Here is a 16,210-nt window from a genome sequence, read left to right on the forward strand (position 1 = left end):
TGCCTACTGGGGATAGCTGTTTATATAGCCTCACTGTGCCTACTGGGGATAGCTGTGTATAGAGCATCACTGTGCCTACTGGGGATACCTGTGTATATAGCATCACTGTGTGTAGTGGGGATAGCTGTTTATATAGCATCACTGTGACTACTGGGGATAGCTATGTATAGAGCCTCAATGTGCCTATAGGGATAGCTGTGTATAGAGCCTCACTGTGCCTACTGGGGATAGCTGTGTATAGAGCCTCACTGTGCCTACTGGGGATAGCTGTGTATATAGCATCACTGTGCCTACTGGGGATAGCTGTGTATATAGCCTCACTGTGCCTACTGGGGATAGCTGTGTATAGAGCCTCCCTGTGCCCACTGGGGATATCTGTGTATATAGGCTCACTGTGCCTACTGGGGATAGCTGTATATAGAGCCTCTCTGTGCCTACCGGGGATAGATGTATATATAGCCTCACTATGCCTACTGGGGATAGCTGTGTATATAGCCTCACTGTGCCTACTGGGGATAGCTGTGTATATAGCATCACTGTTCGTACTGGGGATAGCTGTGTATATAGCCTCACTGTGCCTACTGGGGATAGCTGTGTATAGAGCCTCACTGTGCATACTGAGGGTAGCTGTGTATAGAGCCTCACTGTGCCTACTGGGGATAGCTGTGTATAGAGCCTCACTGTGACTACTGGGGATAGCTGTGTATAGAGCCTCACTGTGCCTACTGGGGATAGCTGTGTATAGAGCATCACTCTGCCTACTGGGGATAGCTGTGTATAGAGCCTCACTGTGCATACTGGGGATAGCTGTGTATAGAGCCTCACTGTGACTACTGGGGATAGCTGTGTATAGAGTCTCACTGTGCCTACTGGGGATAGCTGCGTATATAGCATCACTGTGCCTACTGGGGATCGCTGTGTATATAGCCTCACTGTGCCCACTGGGGATAGCTGTGTATGGAGCCTCACTGTGCCCACTGGGGATTGCTGTGGATATAGCCTCACTGTGCCCACTGGGAATAGATGTGTATAGAGCCTCACTGTGCCCACTGGGGATAGCTGTGTATGAGCCTCACAGTGCCTACTGGGGATAGCTGTGTATAGAGCATCACTCTGCCTACTGGGGATAGCTGTGTATAGAGCCTCACTGTGCATACTGGGGATAGCTGTGTATAGAGCCTCACTGTGACTACTGGGGATAGCTGTGTATAGAGTCTCACTGTGCCTACTGGGGATAGCTGCGTATATAGCATCACTGTGCCTACTGGGGATCGCTGTGTATATAGCCTCACTGTGCCCACTGGGGATAGCTGTGTATGGAGCCTCACTGTGCCCACTGGGGATTGCTGTGGATATAGCCTCACTGTGCCCACTGGGAATAGATGTGTATAGAGCCTCACTGTGCCCACTGGGGATAGCTGTGTATGAGCCTCACAGTGCCTACTGGGGATAGCTGTGTATAGAGCCTCACTGTGCCCACTGGAGATAGCTGTGTATGGAGCCTCACTGTGCCTACTGGGGATAGCTGTGTATAGAGCCTCATTGTGCCTACTGGGGATAGCTGTGTATATAGCCTCACTGTACCTACTGGGGATAACTGTATATAGAGGCTGGGGATAGCTGTGTATAGAGCCTCACTGTGCCTACCAGGGATAGCTGTGTATAGAGCCTCACTGTGCCTACTGGGGATAGCTGTGTATATAGCATCACTGTGCCTACTGGGGCTAGCTGTGTATAGAACCTCACTGTACCTACTGGGGATAGCTGTGTATAGAGCCTCACTGTGCCCACTGGGATAGCTGTGTATAGAGCCTCACTGTGCCTACTGGGGATAGCTGTGTATATAGCCTCACTGTGCCTACTGGGGATAGCTGTGTATATAGCATCACCGTGCCTACTGGGGATAGCTCTGTATATAGCATCACTGTGCCCACTGGGGATAGCTGTGTATAGAGCTTCACTGTGCCTACTTGGTATATCTGTGTATAGAGCCTCACTGTGCCTATTGAGGATAGCTGTGTATATAGCATCACTGTGCCTCATGGGGATAGCTGTGTATATAGCCTCACTGTGCCTACTGGGGATAGCTGTATATAGAGGCTGTGGATAGCTGTGTATAGAGCCTCACTGTGCCTACCAGGGATAGCTGTGTATATAGCATCACTGTGCCTAGTGGGGATGGCTGTGTATATAGCCTCACTGTGCCTACTGGGGATAGCTGTGTATGGAGCCTCAATGTGCCTTCTGGGGATAGCTGTGTATAGAGCATCACTGTGCCTACTGGGGATAGCTGTGTATATAGCATCACTGTGCGTAGTGGGGATAGCTGTGTATATAGCCTCACTGTGCCTACTGGGGATAGCTGTGTATAGAGCCTCAATGTACCTACTGGGGCTAGCTCTGTATAGAGCCTCACTGTGCCTACTGGGGATAGCTGTGTATAGAGCCTCACTGTGCCTACTGGGGATAGCGGTGTATATAGCATCACTGTGCCTCATGTGGATAGCTGTGCATATAGCCTCACTGTGCCTACTGGGGATAGCTGTGTATAGAGCCTCACTGTGCCCACTGGGGGATAGCTGTGTATATAGCCTCACTGTGCCTACTGGGGATAGCTGTACATAGAGGCTGGGGATAGCTGTGTATAGAGCCTCACTGTGCCTACCAGGGATAGCTGTGTATAGAGCCTCACTGTGCCTACTGGGGATAGATGTGTATATAGCATCACTGTGCCTACTGAGGATAGCTGTGTATAGAGCCTCAAAGTGCCTACTGGGGATAGCTGTGTATAGACCCTCACTGTGCCTACTGGGGATAGCTGTGTATAGAGCCTCACTGTGCCTACTGGGGATAGCTGTGTATATAGCATCACTGTGCCTCATGTGGATAGCTGTGTATAGAGCCTCACTGTGCCTACTGGGGATAGCTGTGTATATAGCATCACTGTGCCTCATGTGGATAGCTGTGTATATAGCCTCACTGTGCCTACTGGGGATAGCTGTGTATAGAGCCTCACTGTGCCTACTGGGGATAGCTGTGTATATAGCATCACTGTGCCTCATGTGGATAGCTGTGTATATAGCCTCACTGTGCCTACTGGGTATAGCTGTACATAGAGGCTGGGGATAGCTGTGTATAGAGCCTCACTGTGCCTACTGGGGATAGCTGTGTATATAGCATCACTGTGCCTACTGGGGATAGCTGTGTATAGAACCTCACTGTGCCTACTGGGGATAGCTGTGTATAGAGCCTCACTGTGCCCACTGGGGATAGCTGTGTATATAGCCTCACTGTGCCTACTGGGGATAGCTGTGTATATAGCATCACTGTGCCTACTGGGGATAGCTGTGTATATAGCATCACTGTGCCCACTGGGGATAGCTGGGTATAGAGTCTCACTTTGCCCACTGGGGATAGCTGTGTATAGAGCCTCACTGTGCCTACTGGGGATAGCTGTGTATATAGCCTCACTGTGCCTACTGGGGATAGCTGTGTATAGAGCCTCACTGTGCCTACTGGGGATAGCTGTGTATAGAGCCTCACTGTGCCTACTGGGGATAGCTGTGTATAGAGCCTCACTGTGCCTACTTAGGATAGCTTTGTATATAGCCTCACTGTGCCTACTGGGGATAGCTGTGTATAGAGTCTCACTGTGCCTACTGGGGATAGCTGTGTATATAGCCTCACTGTGCCAACTGGGGATAGCTGTGTATATAGCATCATTGTGCCTACTGGGGATAGCTGTGTATAGAGCCTCACTGTGCCTACTGGGGATAGCTGTGTATAGAGCCTCACTGTGCCTACTGGGGATAGCTGTTTATAGAGCCTCACTGTGCCTACTGGGGATAGCTGTGTATATAGCATCACTGTGCCTACTGGGGATAGCTGTGTATATAGCCTCATGGAACCTACTGGGGATAGCTGTGTATAGAGCCTCACTGTGCCTACTGGGGATAGCTGTGTATATAGCATCACTGTGACTACTGGGGGTGGCTGTGTATATAGCCTCACTGTGCCCACTGGGGATAGCTGTGTATATAGCCTCACTGTGCCTACTGGGGATAGCTGTGTATATAGCCTCACTGCGCCTACTGGGGATACCTGTGTATAGAGCCTCATTGTGCCTACTGGGGATAGCTGTGTATAGAGACTCACTGCACCTACTGGGGATAGCTGTGTATATAGCCTCACTGTGCCTACTGGGGATAGCTGTGTATAGAGCCTCACTGCGCCTACTGGGGATAGCTGTGTATATAGCCTCACTGTGCCTACTGGGGATAGCTGTGTATATAGCCTCACTGTGCCTACTGGGGATAGCTGTGTATAGAGCCTCACTGTGCCTACTGGGGATAGCTGTGTATAGAGCCTCACTGTGCTCACTGGGGATAGCTGTGTATAGAGCCTCACTCTGCCCACTGGGGATAGCTGTGTATAGAGCCTCACTGTGCCTACTGGGGATAGTTGTGTATAGAGCCTCACTGTGCCCACTGGGGATAGCTGTGTATATAGCCTCCCTGTGCCTACTGGGGATAGCTGTGTATATAGCATCACTGTGCCTACTGGGGATAGCTGTGTATAGAACCTCACTGTGCCTACTGGGGATAGCTGTGTATAGAGCCTCATTGTGCCTACTGGGGATAGCTGTGTATATAGCCTCACTGTACCTACTGGGGATAACTGTGTATAGAGCCTCACTGTGGCCACTGGGGATAGCTGCGTATAGAGCCTCACTGTGCCCACTGTGGATAGCTGTGTATAGAGCCTCACTGTGCCTACTGGGGTTAGCTATGTATAGAGACTCACTGTGCCTACTTGGGATAGCTGTGTATATAGCCTCATTTTGCCTACTGGGGATAGCTGTGTATAGAGCCTCACTGTGCCTACTGGGGATAGCTGTGTATAGAGCATCACTGTGCCTACTGGGGATAGCTGTGTATATAGCATCACTGTGCCTACTGGGGATAGCTGTGTATAGAGCCTCACTGTGCCCACTGGGGAGAGCTGTGTATAGAGCCTCACTGTGCCTACTGGGGATAGCTGTGTATAGCGTCTCACTGTGCCTACTGGGGATAGCTGTGTATAGAGCCTCACTGTGCCTACTGGAGATAGCTGTGTATATAGCCTCACTGTACCTACTGGGGATAACTGTGTATAGAGCCTCACTGTGGCCACTGGGGATAGCTGTGTATAGAGCCTCACTGTGCCCACTGTGGATAGCTGTGTATAGAGCCTCACTGTGCCTACTGGGGTTAGCTGTGTATAGAGCCTCACTGTGCCTACTGGGGATAGCTGTGAATAGACCCTCACTGTGCCTACTGTGGATAGCTGTGAATATAGCATCACTGTGCCTACTGGGGATAGCTGTGTATATAGCCTCACTGTGCCTACTGGGGATAGCTGTGTGTAGAGCCTTGCTGTGCCTACTGGGGATAGCTGTGTATAGAGCCTCACTGTGCCTACTGGGGATAGCTGTGTATATAGCCTCACTGTGCCTACTGGGGATAGCTGTGTATATAGCCTCACTGTGCCTACTGGGGATAGCTGTTTATATAGCCTCACTGTGCCTACTGGGGATAGCTGTGTATAGAGCATCACTGTGCCTACTGGGGATACCTGTGTATATAGCATCACTGTGTGTAGTGGGGATAGCTGTTTATATAGCATCACTGTGACTACTGGGGATAGCTATGTATAGAGCCTCAATGTGCCTATAGGGATAGCTGTGTATAGAGCCTCACTGTGCCTACTGGGGATAGCTGTGTATAGAGCCTCACTGTGCCTACTGGGGATAGCTGTGTATATAGCATCACTGTGCCTACTGGGGATAGCTGTGTATATAGCCTCACTGTGCCTACTGGGGATAGCTGTGTATAGAGCCTCCCTGTGCCCACTGGGGATATCTGTGTATATAGGCTCACTGTGCCTACTGGGGATAGCTGTATATAGAGCCTCTCTGTGCCTACCGGGGATAGATGTATATATAGCCTCACTATGCCTACTGGGGATAGCTGTGTATATAGCCTCACTGTGCCTACTGGGGATAGCTGTGTATATAGCATCACTGTTCGTACTGGGGATAGCTGTGTATATAGCCTCACTGTGCCTACTGGGGATAGCTGTGTATAGAGCCTCACTGTGCATACTGAGGGTAGCTGTGTATAGAGCCTCACTGTGCCTACTGGGGATAGCTGTGTATAGAGCCTCACTGTGACTACTGGGGATAGCTGTGTATAGAGCCTCACTGTGCCTACTGGGGATAGCTGTGTATAGAGCATCACTCTGCCTACTGGGGATAGCTGTGTATAGAGCCTCACTGTGCATACTGGGGATAGCTGTGTATAGAGCCTCACTGTGACTACTGGGGATAGCTGTGTATAGAGTCTCACTGTGCCTACTGGGGATAGCTGCGTATATAGCATCACTGTGCCTACTGGGGATCGCTGTGTATATAGCCTCACTGTGCCCACTGGGGATAGCTGTGTATGGAGCCTCACTGTGCCCACTGGGGATTGCTGTGGATATAGCCTCACTGTGCCCACTGGGAATAGATGTGTATAGAGCCTCACTGTGCCCACTGGGGATAGCTGTGTATGAGCCTCACAGTGCCTACTGGGGATAGCTGTGTATAGAGCATCACTCTGCCTACTGGGGATAGCTGTGTATAGAGCCTCACTGTGCATACTGGGGATAGCTGTGTATAGAGCCTCACTGTGACTACTGGGGATAGCTGTGTATAGAGTCTCACTGTGCCTACTGGGGATAGCTGCGTATATAGCATCACTGTGCCTACTGGGGATCGCTGTGTATATAGCCTCACTGTGCCCACTGGGGATAGCTGTGTATGGAGCCTCACTGTGCCCACTGGGGATTGCTGTGGATATAGCCTCACTGTGCCCACTGGGAATAGATGTGTATAGAGCCTCACTGTGCCCACTGGGGATAGCTGTGTATGAGCCTCACAGTGCCTACTGGGGATAGCTGTGTATAGAGCCTCACTGTGCCCACTGGAGATAGCTGTGTATGGAGCCTCACTGTGCCTACTGGGGATAGCTGTGTATAGAGCCTCATTGTGCCTACTGGGGATAGCTGTGTATATAGCCTCACTGTACCTACTGGGGATAACTGTGTATAGAGCCTCACTGTGGCCACTGGGGATAGCTGCGTATAGAGCCTCACTGTGCCCACTGTGGATAGCTGTGTATAGAGCCTCACTGTGCCTACTGGGGTTAGCTATGTATAGAGACTCACTGTGCCTACTGGGGATAGCTGTGTATATAGCCTCATTTTGCCTACTGGGGATAGCTGTGTATAGAGCCTCACTGTGCCTACTGGGGATAGCTGTGTATAGAGCATCACTGTGCCTACTGGGGATAGCTGTGTATATAGCATCACTGTGCCTACTGGGGATAGCTGTGTATAGAGCCTCACTGTGCCCACTGGGGAGAGCGGTGTATAGAGCCTCACTGTGCCTACTGTGGATAGCTGTGTATAGCGTCTCACTGTGCCTACTGGGGATAGCTGTGTATAGAGCCTCACTGTGCCTACTGGGGATAGCTGTGTATATAGCCTCACTGTACCTACTGGGGATAACTGTGTATAGAGCCTCACTGTGGCCACTGGGGATAGCTGTGTATAGAGCCTCACTGTGCCCACTGTGGATAGCTGTGTATAGAGCCTCACTGTGCCTACTGGGGTTAGCTGTGTATAGAGCCTCACTGTGCCTACTGGGGATAGCTGTGAATAGACCCTCACTGTGCCTACTGTGGATAGCTGTGAATATAGCATCACTGTGCCTACTGGGGATAGCTGTGTATATAGCCTCACTGTGCCTACTGGGGATAGCTGTGTGTAGAGCCTTGCTGTGCCTACTGGGGATAGCTGTGTATAGAGCCTCACTGTGCCTACTGGGGATAGCTGTGTATATAGCCTCACTGTGCCTACTGGGGATAGCTGTGTATATAGCCTCACTGTGCCTACTGGGGATAGCTGTTTATATAGCCTCACTGTGCCTACTGGGGATAGCTGTGTATAGAGCATCACTGTGCCTACTGGGGATAGCTGTGTATATAGCATCACTGTGTGTAGTGGGGATAGCTGTTTATATAGCATCACTGTGACTACTGGGGATAGCTGTGTATAGAGCCTCAATGTGCCTATAGGGATAGCTGTGTATAGAGCCTCACTGTGCCTACTGGGGATAGCTGTGTATAGAGCCTCACTGTGCCTACTGGGGATAGCTGTGTATATAGCATCACTGTGCCTACTGGGGATAGCTGTGTATATAGCCTCACTGTGCCTACTGGGGATAGCTGTGTATAGAACCTCCCTGTGCCCACTGGGGATATCTGTGTATATAGGCTCACTGTGCCTACTGGGGATAGCTGTATATAGAGCCTCTCTGTGCCTACCGGGGATAGATGTATATATAGCCTCACTATGCCTACTGGGGATAGCTGTGTATATAGCCTCACTGTGCCTACTGGGGATAGCTGTGTATATAGCATCACTGTTCGTACTGGGGATAGCTGTGTATATAGCCTCACTGTGCCTACTGGGGATAGCTGTGTATAGAGCCTCACTGTGCATACTGAGGGTAGCTGTGTATAGAGCCTCACTGTGCCTACTGGGGATAGCTGTGTATAGAGCCTCACTGTGACTACTGGGGATAGCTGTGTATAGAGCCTCACTGTGCCTACTGGGGATAGCTGTGTATAGAGCATCACTCTGCCTACTGGGGATAGCTGTGTATAGAGCCTCACTGTGCATACTGGGGATAGCTGTGTATAGAGCCTCACTGTGACTACTGGGGATAGCTGTGTATAGAGTCTCACTGTGCCTACTGGGGATAGCTGCGTATATAGCATCACTGTGCCTACTGGGGATCGCTGTGTATATAGCCTCACTGTGCCCACTGGGGATAGCTGTGTATGGAGCCTCACTGTGCCCACTGGGGATTGCTGTGGATATAGCCTCACTGTGCCCACTGGGAATAGATGTGTATAGAGCCTCACTGTGCCCACTGGGGATAGCTGTGTATGAGCCTCACAGGGCCTACTGGGGATAGCTGTGTATAGAGCCTCACTGTGCCCACTGGAGATAGCTGTGTATGGAGCCTCACTGTGCCCACTGGGGATTGCTGTGTATATAGCCTCACTGTGCCCACTGGGGATAGATGTGTATAGAGCCTCACTGTGCCCACTGGGGATAGCTGTGTATGAGCCTCACTGTGCCTACTGGGGATAGCTGAGTATAGAGCCTCACTGTGCCCACTGGGGAGAGCTGTGTATATAGCATCACTGTGCCTACTGGGGATAGCTGTGTAAATAGCCTCACTGTGCCTACTGGGGATAGCTGTGTATAGAGCCTCACTGTGCATACTGGGGAAAGCTGTGTATAGAGCCTCACTGTGTCCACTGGGGATAGCTGTGTATAGAGCCTCACTGTGCCCACTGGGGAGAGCTGTGTATATAGCATCACTGTGCCTACTGGGGATAGCTGTGTAAATAGCCTCACTGTGCCTACTGGGGATAGCTGTGTATAGAGCCTCACTGTGCCTACTGGGGATAGCTGTGTATATACCTTCCCTGTGCCTACTGGGGATAGATGTGTATATAGCCTCACTGTGACTACTCGGGATAGCTGTGTATAGAGCCTCACTGTGCCTACTGGGGATAGCTGTGTATATAGCATCACTGTGCCTACTGGGGATAGCTGTGTATTTAGCCTCGCTGTGCCTACTGGGGATAGCTGTGTGTAGAGCCTTGCTGTGCCTACTGGGGATAGCTGTGTATAGAGCCTCACTGTGCCTCCTGGGGTTAGCTGTGTATATAGCCTCACTGTGCCTACTGGGGATAGCTGTGTATATAGCATCACTGTGCCTACTGAGGATCGCTGTGTATGTAGCCTCACTGCCTACTGGGGATAGCTGTGTATATAGCCTCACTGTGCCTACTGGTGATCGCTGTGTATAGAGCCTCACTGTGCCTACTGGGGATTGCTGTGTATAGAGCATCACTGTGCCTACTGGGGATCGCTGTGTATAGACCCTCACTGTGCCTACTGGGGATAGCTGTGTATATAGCCTCACTGTGCCTACTGGGGATAGCTGTAGGTAGAGGCTGGGGATAGTTGTGTATAGAGCCTCACTGTGCCTAGCTATGTATAGAGCCTCACTGTGCCTACTGGGGATAGCTGTGTATATAGCATCACTGTGCCTACTGTGGCTAGCTGTGTATAGAACCTCACTGTACCTACTGGGGATAGCTGTGTATAGAGCCTCACTGTGCCCACTGGGATAGCTGTGTATAGAGCCTCACTGTGCCTACTGGGGATAGCTGTGTATATAGCCTCACTGTGCCTACTGGGGATAGCTGTGTATATAGCATCACCGTGCCTACTGGGGATAGCTCTGTATATAGCATCACTGTGCCCACTGGGGATAGCTGTGTATAGAGCTTCACTGTGCCTACTTGGTATATCTGTGTATAGAGCCTCACTGTGCCTACTGAGGATAGCTGTGTATATAGCATCACTGTGCCTCATGGGGATAGCTGTGTATATAGCCTCACTGTGCCTACTGGGGATAGCTGTATATAGAGGCTGGGGATAGCTGTGTATAGTGCCTCACTGTGCCTACCAGGGATAGCTGTGTATATAGCATCACTGTGCCTAGTGGGGATGGCTGTGTATATCGCCTCACTGTGCCTACTGGGGATAGCTGTGTATGGAGCCTCAATGTGCCTTCTGGGGATAGCTGTGTATAGAGCATCACTGTGCCTACTGGGGATAGCTGTGTATATAGCATCACTGTGCGTAGTGGGGATAGCTGTGTATATAGCCTCACTGTGCCTACTGGGGATAGCTGTGTATAGAGCCTCAATGTACCCACTGGGGCTAGCTCTGTATAGAGCCTCACTGTGCCTACTGGGGATAGCTGTGTATAGAGCCTCACTGTGCCTACTGGGGATAGTGGTGTATATAGCATCACTGTGCCTCATGTGGATAGCTGTGTATATAGCCTCACTGTGCCTACTGGGGATAGCTGTGTATAGAGCCTCACTGTGCCCACTGGGGGATAGCTGTGTATATAGCCTCACTGTGCCTACTGGGGATAGCTGTGTATAGAGCCTCACACTGCCCACTGGGGATAGCTGTGTATAGAGCCTCACTGTGCCTACTGGGGATAGCTGTGTATAGAGCCTCACTGTGCCCGCTGGGGATAGCTGTGTATATAGCCTCCCTGTGCCTACTGGGGATAGCTGTGTATATAGCATCACTGTGCCTACTAGGGATAGCTGTGTATAGAACCTCACTGTGCCTACTGGGGATAGCTGTGTATAGAGCCTCATTGTGCCTACTGGGGATAGCTGTGTATATAGCCTCACTGTACCTACTGGGGATAACTGTGTATAGAGCCTCACTGTGGCCACTGGGGATAGCTGTGTATAGAGCCTCACTGTGCCTACTGAGGATAGCTGTGTATATAGCATCACTGTGCCTCATGGGGATAGCTGTGTATATAGCCTCACTGTGCCTACTGGGGATAGCTGTATATAGAGGCTGGGGATAGCTGTGTATAGTGCCTCACTGTGCCTACCAGGGATAGCTGTGTATATAGCATCACTGTGCCTAGTGGGGATGGCTGTGTATATAGCCTCACTGTGCCTACTGGGGATAGCTGTGTATGGAGCCTCAATGTGCCTTCTGGGGATAGCTGTGTATAGAGCATCACTGTGCCTACTGGGGATAGCTGTGTATATAGCATCACTGTGCGTAGTGGGGATAGCTGTGTATATAGCCTCACTGTGCCTACTGGGGATAGCTGTGTATAGAGCCTCAATGTACCCACTGGGGCTAGCTCTGTATAGAGCCTCACTGTGCCTACTGGGGATAGCTGTGTATAGAGCCTCACTGTGCCTACTGGGGATAGTGGTGTATATAGCATCACTGTGCCTCATGTGGATAGCTGTGTATATAGCCTCACTGTGCCTACTGGGGATAGCTGTGTATAGAGCCTCACTGTGCCCACTGGGGGATAGCTGTGTATATAGCCTCACTGTGCCTACTGGGGATAGCTGTGTATAGAGCCTCACACTGCCCACTGGGGATAGCTGTGTATAGAGCCTCACTGTGCCTACTGGGGATAGCTGTGTATAGAGCCTCACTGTGCCCGCTGGGGATAGCTGTGTATATAGCCTCCCTGTGCCTACTGGGGATAGCTGTGTATATAGCATCACTGTGCCTACTGGGGATAGCTGTGTATAGAACCTCACTGTGCCTACTGGGGATAGCTGTGTATAGAGCCTCATTGTGCCTACTGGGGATAGCTGTGTATATAGCCTCACTGTACCTACTGGGGATAACTGTGTATAGAGCCTCACTGTGGCCACTGGGGATAGCTGTGTATAGAGCCTCACTGTGCCCACTGTGGATAGCTGTGTATAGAGCCTCACTGTGCCTACTGGGGTTAGCTGTGTATAGAGCCTCACTGTGCCTACTGGGGATAGCTGTGTATAGACCCTCACTGTGCCTACTGGGGATAGCTGTGAATATAGCATCACTGTGCCTACTGGGGATAGCTGTGTATATAGCCTCACTGTGCCTACTGGGGATAGCTGTGTGTAGAGCCTTGCTGTGCCTACTGGGGATAGCTGTGTATATAGCCTCACTGTGCCTACTGGGGATAGCTGTTTATATAGCCTCACTGTGCCTACTGGGGATAGCTGTGTATAAAGCATCACTGTGCCTACTGGGGATAGCTGTGTATATAGCATCACTGTGTGTAGTGGGGATAGCTGTTTATATAGCATCACTATGACTACTGGGGATAGCTGTGTATAGAGCCTCAATGTGCCTATAGGGATAGCTGTGTATAGACCCTCACTGTGCCTACTGGGGATAGCTGTGTATAGAGCCTCACTGTGCCTACTGGGGATAGCTGTGTATATAGCATCACTGTGCCTACTGGGGATAGCTGTGTATATAGCCTCACTGTGCCTACTGGGGATAGCTGTGTATAGAGCCTCCCTGTGCCCACTGGGGATATCTGTGTATATAGGCTCACTGTGCCTACTGGGGATAGCTGTATATAGAGCCTCTCTGTGCGTACTGGGGATAGCTGTATATATAGCCTCACTGTGCCTACTGGGGATAGCTGTGTATATAGCCTCACTGTGCCTACTGGGGATAGCTGTGTATATAGCATCACTGTTAGTACTGGGGATAGCTGTGTGTATAGCCTCACTGTGCCTACTGGGGATAGCTGTGTATAGAGCCTCACTGTGCATACTGAGGATAGCTGTGTATAGAGCCTCACTGTGCCTACTGGGGATAGCTGTGTATAGAGCCTCACTGTGACTTCTGGGGATAGCTGTGTATAGAGCCTCACTGTGCCTACTGGGGATAGCTGTGTATAGAGCATCACTCTGCCTACTGGGGATAGCTGTCTATAGAGCCTCACTGTGCATACTGGGGATAGCTGTGTATAGAGCCTCACTGTGACTACTGGGGATAGCTGTGTATAGAGCCTCACTGTGCCTACTGGGGATAGCTGTGTATATAGCATCACTGTGCCTCATGTGGATAGCTGTGTATATAGCCTCACTGTGCCTACTGGGGATAGCTGTGTATAGAGCCTCACTGTGCCTACTGGGGATAGCTGTGAATATAGTATCACTGTGCCTCATGTGGATAGCTGTGTATATAGCCTCACTGTGCCTACTGGGTATAGCTGTACATAGAGGCTGGGGATAGCTGAGTATAGAGCCTCACTGTGCCTACCAGGGATAGCTGTGTATAGAGCCTCACTGTGGCTACTGGGGATAGCTGTGTATATAGCATCACTGTGCCTACTGGGGATAGCTGTGTATAGAACCTCACTGTGCCTACTGGGGATAGCTGTATATAGAGACTCACTGCACCTACTGGGGATAGCTGTGTATATAGCCTCACTGTGCCTACTGGGGATAGCTGTGTATAGAGCCTCACTGCGCCTACTGGGGATAGCTGTGTATATAGCCCCACTGTGCCTACTGGGGATAGCTGTGTATATAGCCTCACTGCGCCTACTGGGGATAGCTGTGTATAGAGCCTCACTGTGCCTACTGGGGATAGCTGTGTATAGAGCCTCACTGTGCCCACTGGGGATAGCTGTGTATAGAGCCTCACTGTGCCTACTGGGGATAGCTGTGTATAGAGCCTCACTCTGCCCACTGGGGATAGCTGTGTATAGAGCCTCACTGTGCCTACTGGGGATAGCTGTGTATAGAGCCTCACTCTGCCCACTGGGGATAGCTGTGTATAGAGCCTCTCTGTGCCTACTGGGGATAGCTGTGTATAGAGCCTCACTGTGCCCACTGGGGATAGCTGTGTATATAGCCTCCCTGTGCCTACTGGGGATAGCTGTGTATATAGCATCACTGTACCTACTGGGGATAGCTGTGTATAGAACCTCACTGTGCCTACTGGGGATAGCTGTGTATAGAGCCTCACTGTGCCTACTGGGGATAGCTGTGTATATAGCCTCACTGTACCTACTGGGGATAACTGTGTATAGAGCCTCACTGTGGCCACTGGGGATAGTTGTGTATAGAGCCTCACTGTGCCCACTGTGGATAGCTGTGTATAGAGCCTCACTGTGCCTACTGGGGTTAGCTGTGTATAGAGCCTCACTGTGCCTACTGGGGATAGCTGTGTATAGACCCTCACTGTGCCTACTGGGGATAGCTGTGAATATAGCATCACTGTGCCTACTGGGGATAGCTGTGTATATAGCCTCACTGTGCCTACTGGGGATAGCTGTGTGTAGAGCGTTGCTGTGCCTACTGGGGATAGCTGTGTATGGAGCCTCACTGTGCCTACTGGGGATAGCTGTGTATATAGCCTCACTGTGCCTACTGGGGATAGCTGTGTATATAGCCTCACTGTGCCTACTGGGGATAGCTGTGTATAGAGCATCACTGTGCCTACTGGGGATAGCTGTGTATATAGCATCACTGTGTGTAGTGGGGATAGCTGTTTATATAGCATCACTGTGACTACTGGGGATAGCTATGTATAGAGCCTCAATGTGCCTATAGGGATAGCTGTGTATAGAGCCTCACTGTGCCTACTTGGGATAGCTGTGTATAGAGCCTCACTGTGCCTACTGAGGATAGCTGTGTATATAGCATCACTGTGCCTACTGGGGATAGCTGTGTATATAGCCTCACTGTGCCTACTGGGGATAGCTGTGTATAGAGCCTCCCTGTGCCCACTGGGGATATCTGTGTATATAGGCTCACTGTGCCTACTGGGGATAGCTGTATATAGAGCCTCTCTGTGCCTACTGGGGATAGCTGTATATATAGCCTCACTGTGCCTACTGGGGATAGCTGTGTATATAGCCTCACTGTGCCTACTGGGGATAGCTGTGTATATAGCATCACTGTTCGTACTGGGGATAGCTGTGTATATAGCCGCACTGTGCCTACTGGGGATAGCTGTGTATAGAGCCTCACTGTGCATACTGAGGATAGCTGTGTATAGAGCCTCACTGTGCCTACTGGGGATAGCTGTGTATAGAGCCTCACTGTGCCTACTGGGGATAGCTGTGTATATAGCATCACTGTGCCTACTGGGGATAGCTGTGTATATAGCCTCACTGTGCCTACTGGGGATAGCTGTGTATAGAGCCTCCCTGTGCCCACTGGGGATATCTGTGTATATAGGCTCACTGTGCCTACTGGGGATAGCTGTATATAGAGCCTCTCTGTGCGTACTGGGGATAGCTGTATATATAGCCTCACTGTGCCTACTGGGGATAGCTGTGTATATAGCCTCACTGTGCCTACTGGGGATAGCTGTGTATATAGCATCACTGTTAGTACTGGGGATAGCTGTGTAAATAGCCTCACTGTGCCTACTGGGGATAGCTGTGTATAGAGCCTCACTGTGCATACTGGGGAAAGCTGTGTATAGAGCCTCACTGTGTCCACTGGGGATAGCTGTGTATAGAGCCTCACTGTGCCCACTGGGGAGAGCTGTGTATATAGCATCACTGTGCCTACTGGGGATAGCTGTGTAAATAGCCTCACTGTGCCTACTGGGGATAGCTGTGTATAGAGCCTCACTGTGCCTACTGGGGATAGCTGTGTATATACCTTCCCTGTGCCTACTGGGGATAGATGTGTATATAGCCTCACTGTGACTACTCGGGATAGCTGTGTATAGA

The sequence above is a fragment of the Ambystoma mexicanum genome, chromosome 1p, assembly GCF_040938575.1.
Source record: "Ambystoma mexicanum isolate Mex_15411 chromosome 1p, UKY_AmexF1_1, whole genome shotgun sequence".
Classification (NCBI taxonomy): Eukaryota; Metazoa; Chordata; class Amphibia; order Caudata; family Ambystomatidae; genus Ambystoma; species Ambystoma mexicanum.